The following is an 11,491-nucleotide window of genomic DNA, read 5'->3' as shown; positions in this document are numbered from 1 at the left end:
TATTTCCTTCTTCAACTCATTTTATAGATGAGGAAACTGAGACAAAAAGGATCAAGTGATTTACTCAGGGTTACATGGCTAGTAACTGTCTGAGGCCGGATTTGAATTTAAGTATTTCTGACTCTAGGCATAGAGTTCTATCCCCTGAGCAACCTCGCTATCCCTACAGTTAAAAGAAGGTTAAATTTCACAATTGCAATAATAAGCAATATATTTTGCAAACATTCAAGAAAAAAAGTTTAAGAAATAAAGGAATGCCAATCTGAATGACACAGGATAACTAATCAATCAAAAGAAATAGTCCTTTGACTAGCATAAGATATTGCCAAAAAAATAAATGGGTCAAATTACAACTCATTAAAACATCCTACAAAGCTGAGAATAGCAATGAATGAAAACAGTTTTTGACATAAAAGAGGCATTGTTAAAAAAAAGAAAGAAAGAAAGAAAGAAAAACAAAAACAATAGAGCTGAGAAAAACATTTGACCTTGCAAACTTGCAACAGAAACACACACACAAAGCTAAATATGTATACTTATCAAGAAAAATACAGATGAAATAGCCTTTTTTTGGTTATTGGCTATTATTTTAAAAATAAAGTGTAACTTGGGATAACAGAAAGGAAAAGATATCATCTTCTATGAACCAAAAAGACAAAAAGGACTAAAATTTAAAATTAATTTAGCACAGAGAGTTCTTAACTTGGGGATCCATGAATTTTTAATATTTTGGTAACCATGTTTCAACATAATTGGGTTTTTCATAATTGTATTTTTAAAATTGTTTGCCTTTAAAAACATTATTCTGAAGCTTGTAGGCTTCACTAGACTATTGAAGAACTCCATGAATTTGGAACTTGGGGTTGTTCTATATAGGAATTGAGCTAACTGTGAAACTAATTCCTTCCAGAGTATTATGTGATTTGGGGGCAGGGGTATTGTTATGCCCCATATAGTGAGGAGTTTCTTGATTTGTTAATATATCTTTGAAGTAAATATTCCTTTGTAGAAGTGAATCCAACTGTCAAGTGGTTCTTATGCACTGTGCTGCAGGAGACCCATAACTGTGGGAGCTCTTTCACTGGGACCTGGAGCCAAAGACAGGAAGACACTGTTATTAATGAATGAATATTAGATCCAGAATGCATCACTTTGCAACCTTGTGAACTTGAAAATATTGAAAGTGTTATGCCACAGTTCTCTTTAACTGTCCTGACTCAGTTTCCATGCACTAGTTTCCCTTTTCTCTGTTTCCTTAACTGTTCTGTCTCAATCCCCTAAGCTGTAAAACTCTCCCTTTGGTCTGACTGAGGACTATTTGCTCTAAGGTTATAAATTGTTAGCAAGATAAACAAGAGAGCAGACCTCCTGACTCTTTGCTGTCCTCAAGAATTTACAATATCCCTCTAAAATATTCGAAGATACCTCACTGATATCTTTATCTCTGTGTATTCAGACATCCTGTCTCTGGGTTTTTAGGATTTATGGCCTCCTCCATCCTGATAGAAGTTTTCCCGTACTTCTTACCCTTTCCTTTGTTTAGAGAAAAGGTATTTAAGAAGTTGGGGTTCCTCCATTCATGGCTGGAGGCTGGAGGCTGTCTGCTGTATTCTTTGAGATGACAGTCTCCTCTAGCCCTGGGACCAACATGGATTCCTTGGTCCCAGTATATCTTTATATCTGTCTGACTGGATAATTTGAGACGAGAGTCCTGTCCAGTCAATTTTAGTCTCCCATTAATAAAATATTAAAAACTCTCTAATCTCTCTCCTGCCTCAGTTTCTCCAGCATTACAAAAGATCTATCAACAATTAGGTTGTTGTTGACTGGAGCCAATAACTGAAACAGTTGAGTAAAGAAACAGGTTCACTATGTCTCCCTCCTTCCCCCTTTGTCTTGGAAAAGAAATCAAAATGATTCTCTTTTTCTGGTTCACAGAAGGAGGGGCTGGAGAGCCAGTTCCCATTTATTGAGGGATCATTAAATTTTGACTGCATTTCCCTCTGCTAAGCTCCCCCTCCCCCAACCCACCCCCAGGCTTTTTGAGAAACAGTTGGATTTGGAAGTTTTGATCTATTTCCTAAATGTTTTCATTTCTAAGCTCACTGAAAATATAATGAAATTTACTAGTCAAAAAATCTTTAGTTGTCGGTTAGCTGTGTTAATGACTTTGATGGCAGGGACTACATTTTACCTTTCTTTGTATCCTTAGAACTTTAGCACAATGCCTAGCACGGACCAGGTGCTTAAGAAGTGTTTAATGATTGACTTACAAAAATGACTGAACTCAGTATCAATGCGGGACCCAGGATCATGAAATCAAACTCATAAAGGTTGCTCTCAATCCTGGAAGTATATTAACCTCAAGATTGACGATCTAATTGTTGGAATTCAGGGGTAACGGGGATCCCCAAAACATATTGGGACTCCAGACCAGTTTCATGAATGTTCCAAAAGAATTTGGGAGCTTAGATAATTTCCAAGTCAAGAGGCAAAATTTTACTAAAATTGTAACACTAATTGAAGTGGGCTAAATTCCAAGAGAAAAAGGTAGCCAAGAGCAAGGAGCAAGCAGATAAATTTATAGAAATTTGGGAAATACAGAGCAAAGAACAGAGCAGGGTAAATGTCATCATGGGATTAGAGTTCACATAATTGGTGGGAAGTTTGGTAACTTTCTTCTCTCATACAACTAAGAAGTGCTCATTGTGTCCAGGTGCAAGATAGTGGCCCAGCTCTTTTTCTTTTGTATTTATTTCATACTGTTTTAAAAAAAAATTATTTTTGATTGAAGCTTGATATTTTCAAAACATATGCATAGATAATTTTCACCATTCACCCTTGCAAAACCTTGTGTTCTAAATTTTTTCTTTCTCTTCCCTCCACCCCTTCCCCTAGAAGGCAAGTAATCCAATATGTTAAACGTGCAATTCTTCTATACATATTTCCACAATGATCATGCTGCTCGAGAAAAATCAGATCAAAAAGGAAAAACAATGAGAAAGAAACCAAAATGAAAGCAAACAACAATTTAAAAAAGGTGAAAATACTGCATTGTGATCCACACTTAGTCCTCACAGTCCTCTCTCTGAGTGCAGATGACTCTCTCAATCACAAGATCACTGGAACTGGCTTGAATCACCTCTCTGTCGAAATGAGCCACATCCGTCAGAATTGATCATTGTATGATCTTGCTGTTGCAAGCCAGCCTTTTGAATGACAAACCAGTTATCCTTGAAGGATAGCTTAGTGGAATAAAGATCCTGGACCCAATTTCCTCACTTTCAATGCACATTCTCCAAAGTTGTGCCACATACCTCCCAATAGCCACATTCCAGGGCCAGATGGTCTGGGGGTTCCTTGAAAAATATTGGGGTCTCTACTAGTTCTGGGGCTTCTACCACATCACAACAACCAGGCTAAGAAGCCCAGAGCAGAAGGGATAGCCAGAGGCGGAGGCATAAGCTCACTTCCTTGATTCCTTTCACTCCAGCTTCCATAGAAAAGCATCAGACCTGCTTCTGGTGGAGAGGGGCTACCCCTGCCCCCCTGTCACAGGAAGTCCTCGACTTTCACAACTCTCCCAAGGGCCAGAAAGAGGAGGGACATTGTGTAGCCATTCTTTTCAAAGGTCCTCTGAGACACGAGCTCTTCCTTTTCAGTGGCCAATGAAGAGACTGCTTCATACCCCCAAAGCAACAGTGCTGGACCAAACGTAGTAGGCCATAAATAGCACTGCCATCTCCATAGTGCAAAATGCTAAGGCAGCATATACAGTCAGACAGAAGCAGCCGGGCAGGGCAGCCTGCACATGCTATGTCAGAAACGCTGGCCCCAGCCTCCCTATGGGTTAGCAAAGTGTGAAATGTAACAACCTCCAAAGGACGACAAGTGAATACCCTGGAGAGGCCAAAGGAAAGGAAAATGGCGGGTGTGGGACACTGGAGGAGGACAGGCATAGGAGACATAATCAAAGAATTGGATTGGGGGTGGGGGAGACAGTGTGGTCTGTGAAGAGGAATGAAAGATAGACAGCCAGAGACCTTGCCTGGAATACGACTCATGCCAGAAGAAAGCTAGGAAATTCTGCACCGGGCTGAGTAAATACTGCCCTCCTTTGTTAATTTATGGAAAGGTATGAACAAGAGTCACACAGGATGGGGAGGCGGGATGAGTTGTGATCTGAGATTACAAATGCATTTGGATATCCTCAGCATGTAGCATGGCTCTTGGAACACAGAGGTGCTTCAAATATACCTGCTGCTTGGTGGATTTGTAATTCATCTCAGAGGTAACAGAGTCGCTGGAGTTTTAAACTGGTGAGCTAATGTTTGTGGACTCAGTATTTAGTAATATTAATTTGTTGACAATAGAGAATAGGTTGGAGGACAGATTGGGAGCAAGGAGTCCAGTTGGGAAGATATTGCAATAATCCAGCCAGAGCTGATGAGGGTTTGATCTAGGATAATGGAGAAATGTGGAATTAAAAAAATGGCAACTATTTCGATGTGAGGAGAGAGGTGGGAGCGAGGGCAGTATCAAAGAGGATTCTAAGATTACAACCTTGATGACTTGGAAGGATGACTGTGCCCTCAACACAAATGGAGAAGTTTGGAGGTGGGGATGTTTAAGGAAGGGAGATAATGAGTTTCAATCTGGACAGATTAAATTTGAGATACTAAAGGGATGCTAAAGTAGAGATGTCTGGCTGGCATTGATTCAGAGAGAGATATTCTGGTAGCTATAATCTACAGACTTCTTGGACGCTCTCCTCCCTTCCTCCTTTTCTTCCTCCCTCCCTTTCTTCCTTCCCTCTCCCCCTCCCTCCCTCCTTCCCTTTCTTCCTTCCTTCCTTTCTTCCTCAGTATGTTCAGTGCCTGGCTCTGTCTTTCCCTTTAACTTTTGCCTTCATATGGAAGACTTCTACTTCCACATTGATATTTCCTCAAACAGCCTGTCCTCCCAGGGCTTCAATTTATTCATTGTCCTTCCCTCCTCTTTCACACACCTCAGCTACAGAGTTCAAAAACAGTGAAATTATTTTATCATGATCTTTTTTCACTCTACCAGACAACTCCAAACCCCATTCTTCACCCTTACCATGACCCTCCAATCCTCAGTTCTTTAACAGGTTATAACACCAGCACTGGCTACTTGCTTTTCCCTTCCCAATTTTAAACTTCCTTGTGAACCAGTTCAATTCTATACTGTCCTCATCTCTAGAGTCTTTTATCCTTTTATCGTATCAAAGATTTTGCCCTGCCAATCTCCAGCTTTGGATTGCTCTTGCCCAGGTGCTATAGGACAAAGTTGGGAAAAAATCACATAATCCTGCTAGCTGGGTCAACCACAAATTTATGTTACATAATCTCAATTGGGTCCACACTGCAATAATTGAGTCATTATCTCAGTCATTACAGTTATTTTCCAAACTTTTTTATCCCTCCTCAAATTTCCCATGACTCCTACTCCTACTCCTCCCCCTCAACTCATATTATACTAAAACAAAAAAAAATAAATAATGGCCATTCACCAAGAGCTCCTTTTTTTTTTTTTCACCTCCTCATCTCACATCATGCAGATATCTTTTCCCACCATGTCCTCTTTTATCCTTGTCTAACATGAAGAGGTTGCCCTTCTCTTGATAAGGCAAACTTTTTTACATCCATCAGTGATTCCATTTGCTCAACCAAAAAGCACCCTGTAAGTTTCTCATGAGAACCTCGCCTCACACACTAGATAAAAGTGACAAGCATGACCATGGAGTGACTTTGTCTATTTCTATTCTTCTGCTTACTTGGGCATCACACCTGTGAGGTGCTTCTACAGGTAATATCAGTCATTGTTCTCTGAAAATACTGACCCTGGAAGGTCCCCTTAAGCTCATTCCCATCATTGTATATATACAACCTGTTATTCCCACCATTGTATAGATCCCAAGCCCATTCCCATCATTGTATGCAATCGAATTATTGTTTTAGGCTGTGAGAAATACAAATTTTTGTATTTAACATCTGCCTGATGACTTAACTGCATCCTTTTTGCTTCTGTATCACCTACTTGTTTTGCTATTAAATCCTATGTGAACGCTGTGCCTCAGTCACTCTATACCAAATGCTTTGGAAGCTAGCCCCATCAGTCAGTTAGCTTATTAAACTCTCCCCATTAAAAGATTAAAAACCTATCTCTGTCTTGCCTCAGTTTCTCAGGCATTACACATTCTGTCCTATCCCCTCCATCAGATTGTCCCCTTTATGATCTCCATTGTCTTACTGGTCTTTAATCTCTCTTCCCTACTCCTTTACTTATGGGACACATCTCCTCCAGCCACAAAAATCCACACTTGATCTGTCCTTTCTTTTTGTTAATGGTTAAATTCCTTGAGAAGACCATTTTCAGACTGGTCTCTACTTCCTTTCCTCTCACTCTCTTCAGGCTAGCTTCAAACTGAAGCTACTGAAATCATTCATCATTCAACTGAAATTGCTCTCTACAAAGTTACTAGTGATCACTCAACTGCCAGACCAAAGGGCCTTTTCTCAACCCTCATCCTTCTTAATTTCTCTGTAGGCCTTGACCTTTTTGTTCACCATCTGCTCTTGAATATTCTCTTTCCTCTGTACTCTCATGGCACTGTTCTCTGCTGGTTCTTTTCCTACCTGACCACTTCTTTGTAGTCTACTTTGCTGGATCTCCATCCAGGTTTGTGTAACATTAAGTATTTCTCAAAAGTCTCAAACTCTCCCTCTCTCCCTCTCTCCCCACCCCTCTGTCTTTCCCCCTCTCCTTCCCTTTCTCTCTCTCTCTCTCTCTCTCTCTCTCTCTCTCTCTCTCTCTCTCTCGGGCAGCTGCCCTTTTCTGTCAAGTGATGGGTTAAGACCTAAGGGTTTAAGAGTGGTACTATATTCTACTTTTCAAAAACTTCTTTCCTTCTTCCAGTTTCACATTTTTTAATAGTGCAAGTGAGGCAGAAACAGAAGAGGTTTTCGTCCCTGAAGGAGTCTGATTTCCTTGCAGAAAGAGACTATATAAGCTATCTCTGCCTATCTGTATCTCTTCTCCTGTCTAGCATCCTGATTAGCATACTAAACAAAACTTAGTAAATAATGAACAAGCTTAATAAGTGTTGTGTTAAGTTCACTTCCCTTGGGATTTCGTTTCCCAGTTTTTAAAATGAGATGGCAGAATTAAAAAATTCTAAAGTTCCTTCAGGTTTGAAATCCTGAGGTAGGTGGGATCAAATTGTGATCTGACCTTTCTCTTTGTAGGACTAGAGAGAAGAGGATTATTTTTGTCTTTTCATTGATTTATTAAGGATAGAGGAAGAAAGCCAATGGGGAAAGGGAGTAAATTGACTTTATCGGGGAGACATGCCACTTGTCAAAGGAAAGTATAGGTTGGCAGAGAATACAGTAAGGGAAGGTCTCTCTTCTCCATACATCATTTTTTCACGTATTCAACATCTGTTTAGCACTTAGTTATAAGCAAAGACCTCGACAGACTCTTCAATAAACCATTCATTACAGTGATATTAAACATCCCAGGCTGGACTGAGGATCCCTTCAATGGTCATGGTCAACTATCTTGCCGATGGTATATTCCTCAACTTGAAAAGGCTACAAGTCAAAATACTGAAGTGAACAGAGTGTTGGGCCCTGATTTTTTGTTTGCACTCCATGCAACTTCTGAAGTTGAGATGCAAAAAAGTTTGGATCAGCTCTTTGCTGTTTGTGCTAATTTTGGCTTAACAATCAGCAAGAAAACACAGGTGCTCCCTGAGCCAGCACTACACCATCCATGCCTGAAACCATTGGTTACAGCAAATGGAGAAGTTTTATGCTGGGGGTAAGTTCACTTCTCTTGGCAGTACACTTTCCAGTGATGTACATATATGTTGACGATAATGAGGTTGATGCACTCAGTGTTTGGGAAGCTCCAAAAGAAAGTGTGGGAGAGAAGAGGTATTTCCTGTTCTCTGCCAGGAAACTGAGTAGCTTCCATTTGCATTAGATGGCTTAGGAAGATTATGAAGATCACCTGGCAAGACACTGACCCAAACTTTCAAACTCTGCTGCAGTGAATGCAATTCCAATGGGCCAATTATGTTGTTCAAATGCCAAATGTACATTTGCCTAAAAGACTGTTTTACAGGAGAACGCACACAAGGCAAGCACTCACATGGTGGTCAGAAGCAGCAATATAAGGACACTCTCAGAGTCTCTCTGAAGAACTTTGGGATTGATTGGGAGACACTGGCACAGTGTGCTGTGTCTGTAAGGTGCTCTGCTCTATGAGCAAAACAGAATTGAGGTAGCTCAAAAGAAACTGGAGCTATGCAGATGTAGAAAATATGCCTCAGATGTTCATATGGATGATTTGCACCCAACCAGTGGGAGTTGACCTGAGTTGGTATTGGTCTGATCAGCCACAGTCCGACATACCGTAACATGACTATAACATAGTGATGTCATTTTGGTCCTTTTCAAGAGTGGAAGACAACAATCAACCAATGAACTATGATGGTGATATTAAAGATCTTAGTCTGTGTTGAAGAAGAGGGGACTTGTTCCTAGCTCCCACTTAAAATATTTCCCAGCCACTTCCGCTGTCTTTTCCTTTGTGCATGACTTTCTCTCTAGTTACTCTCTTGATTCTGATCCAGGGAGGAATGGTTTTCTTTCAAACCTGTCATGGGAAGACAATGAAAGAGGAAGCTCACCCGTGCCAGTCACAGCTCACTTATAACTTCCCCCCACCAAAGACTCATTTGCCTAAGGGGTGATCTAAATCCAAGTTTTTTCCCTGTTCTGCAAAGTTATAAAATATGAAAGATAATTCCTCTGAGCTTCCTTGACAGGGAATGCCCCCAGCAGCTAAAAACACCCTTACTATGGGGACTGAATATGGATCACAACATGCTTTTTCATCTTTCTTGTAGTTGTTTGCTTGTTTTTGTTTTCTTTCTCATTTTTCCCCCTTTTGATCTGATTTTTCTTGTCCAGCATGATAAATAATTGTGGAAATATATATATAGGAGAATTGTACATGTTTAACATATATTGGATTACTTGCTGTCTAGGGGAGAGGGGGAGGGGAAGGGAGGGAGAAAAAAAATTTGGAACACAAGGTTTTGCAAGGGGGAACGCCTGAGAACTATCTTTGCATATATTTTGAAAATAAAAAACCATTATTTTAAAAGATAAAAAAGAACCAAACAACAAAAAAGATTCCCATTCTTACTCCCACACCAACAATATATACAACTTTCAAAGATTTCTTCCCTATTACCCTTACTGCAACCAAGTAAATCAGTAAATGTAATGATTAACTCTCAGAGAAATCAGATGAACAGATGGGTTAACTTCTCTTCTGTTATCCTCAATCTCACTTGCCATTCATTTTTGGACTGGGGATGATTAAGGAGTTCCCTGTGTTATCTAGGCAAGGCTCACATTGCTAAGCAAGGAGCCAGAGTACATGCCCAGCTCCAGGAGAGGTGTTCCAGTCCATCAAATGAAAGATCTCCCCGATTATTCCTGTTCCAAGTTCACTTTGCTGGAAGTTTAGTTTAGTTAATTTAACTTTTTTTTTTAATCTCCCTCCATGACTGGCACAGTATTTGGCAAATAGAATGTGCTTTATAAATGTTTGTTGAATTGAATCAAATAATATTGAAATATATATATATATATACATATATATATATACACACACACACATACACATACACACACACATACACACACATATATAATTCATTATTATTTGACATGCACCTAGATGGGTAATCCATGGGGTTAATACCTCAGTGTAGCGATCTTAGGCACCACAAGTACAGTTTTTAACTAATTTCAAACCAATAATTAATTTAATTAATTATATAATTAATACTCAATTTAATTATCTCAGGATACAGAAGAGACATTTTCAGGTCTGCTAAGCCTACGGGTTGATCAGGGGGAAAACATCAGCTGCTCAAAGTAAGGAGGCAGAAATAAATCAGAGGATCATCTTGGGTGAGTAGGGGGAGAGGAGGTAGGTAGAGGGATGGAGAGGAGAAGCAGGATGCAATAACTTCCACACAACGAACTGCCCCAACATCAGTTCTTCATCTGATGCAATGGATCAGAGCTGGATGGATCCAACAATCTTTTTAATATAGGCAAATACCTTCAGAAAAAAATAGTTCTCAAAACAATAAGAAGCCACTGGAAAAATGGTTATAAGCAGTCCTTGGGGTCTCAGAAACCCTGACAAAAGTTCTAAAAACTGATTTTTATATTTCTTTTGCCCAAAGGGTCACACAGATCAATTCACCTTGGAATCCTGGAGAACAGTCAGAGGTGCCTTTTGGAACACAATCCTTTTTCCAGATTCAGAACATGTGGTCTGGGGAAGCATAAGCAAAGTTCTTTCCCTTGTTCTCAGTGCCAAACAGTCAAGTCTCAAACAGCCAAGGTGAGATGACCAGATGGAAATGACAGATGGAAATCCCCAAATACAAAGTTGTGCAAATCCAACAGCATAAGGAACAATTCAAAACTTTCAAAGCATTTCTGCTTTCTTAGCTTTAGCCTTTAGGGGCTTTCTCAACCCAGAAGCAAAAAAAAGAGTAAAGGGGAAGGAAGGTAGCTTCCTGTCTCTGAAGGAAACCAGATCCACACTCAGCTTTCCAAAATAGATGGAGCTCTTTCCACAGAGATTTAGGATATGGGGTTGATAAGGTGTTACCCCTTTCCTTCAGATGAGAAAATTTGTCTGGGTGGAAACTCATCCATTGACTCACTAAATGCTGTGGAGATTAAAATTATCCCATCTACAATAAGAGATATTGAAGCAGAGGTCTGATTCAATGGCACTTTACTAAAGGGTCCACGGTTCCCTCCAAGGAAGTGGACCTCAGATCTTCCTCGTGACTGAGATGCCATCTCCCCTTAGGGCTAAACTTTTATAGGGTTATAGTTACATTAACTATAGAATGGTGATTTCATTGGTAAACATAGGCTAAAATATGAATACCAGCAGGGTCACAAGTTGGGTGAAGGTATCAGTCAGTGACCTAAATGGTCATAAGATGGTCCCCTGTTCCTATTGGACAAGTGATAGGTGTGAAGATACAAAAATCTTTGGGGGAGACTTCCCATGTAGTTGTGATCTCTGCTATGCTGGGCTTGGTCACCATGACAAGGCAAAAACAAGTGGGGGTGGAGGGGTCTTTAGTTGGCTTCCTATAGTTAAGCAAGTAAACTGAATCTGTAGCTCACAGGTCTGAGGTCTTATATACAGAACTTTAATATGATCCTATCAAATTGATTAATACCGAATGGAATAGAATAGGGGTTCAAATGAATTATTTCTCCCAGTGCATAAAGCCATACAATTGGGGTCTGGACAAAAAAGCGTTCCTTTCCACAAAGGGGATACCCATATTCTCTAGGACTGTGGGATCACAGTCAAATAGAAATACTGGCTACCTATTGATTTGGAAAAC

Source organism: Antechinus flavipes, chromosome 4, assembly GCF_016432865.1.
Source record: "Antechinus flavipes isolate AdamAnt ecotype Samford, QLD, Australia chromosome 4, AdamAnt_v2, whole genome shotgun sequence".
Taxonomy (NCBI): Eukaryota; Metazoa; Chordata; class Mammalia; order Dasyuromorphia; family Dasyuridae; genus Antechinus; species Antechinus flavipes.
The sequence above is the reverse complement of the archived record's forward strand: the minus strand, read 5'-3'. Positions refer to the sequence as shown.